An 820-nucleotide genomic window follows, 5' to 3' on the forward strand; every position below is an offset into this window, starting at 1 on the left:
AAATGTTGAAAATTATCTTACTTGTAATTGGAAAGAATAAAATATTATTAAAAAATAAAAACAAACAAAAAAGAGTGCTGCTTAGTTGTATAGTGCATATCATTTTTCTTAATAGCATATGCATTCCTCGAAGGCAGAGGCTGTTTTATTGGTGTTTCTATGACATAGCAAACAATAAATGGGTGCTGATTCATCAATTAATATTTATGATCTCAATGGATTCAATATTCTCCACAATAGTTATTACCTCTGATTGTGCACATCAAAAATCATCCTTGCCTTCTCAGTCCATTCAGTTTTTATCCATGTATTTTCATAATCAATCCAATTCACTGGAAAACTTATTCTTTTAAGTGTATTATTAATTTTTAAAACTCCACACAACCCTCATTTCCCCACAACAACAACAACAACAACAACAACAAAACAAACAAACAAACAAAAACCTCCACAAGTAACTACAGAATGAGCACTGGAAATTGTCAAGGAAGCACTAACCAAGGATTTTTTTAAAATTAATTTATTTTGCAGGGCAATGAGGGTTAAGTGATTTGCCCAGGGTCACACGGCTAGTAAGTGTCAAGTGTCTGAGGCTGGATTTGAACTCAGGTCCTCCTGAATCCAGGGCCAGTGCTTTATCCACTGCACTACCTAGCTGTCCCTAACCAAGGATTTCTAGTGGTGCCATTTCACTGTTTGGCAGCTCAAAGGATTGGATAATGTATCCCTCTTTGTTGTCATAAGACTGAGATCATGGGTCCTACAGGCATGAGAGATTTTTTTCATTGGGAAGCATATTAAACAGTAAAGTTGCATGTTT

Source organism: Dromiciops gliroides, chromosome 5 (assembly GCF_019393635.1).
Source record: "Dromiciops gliroides isolate mDroGli1 chromosome 5, mDroGli1.pri, whole genome shotgun sequence".
In the NCBI taxonomy this organism is placed as follows: Eukaryota; Metazoa; Chordata; class Mammalia; order Microbiotheria; family Microbiotheriidae; genus Dromiciops; species Dromiciops gliroides.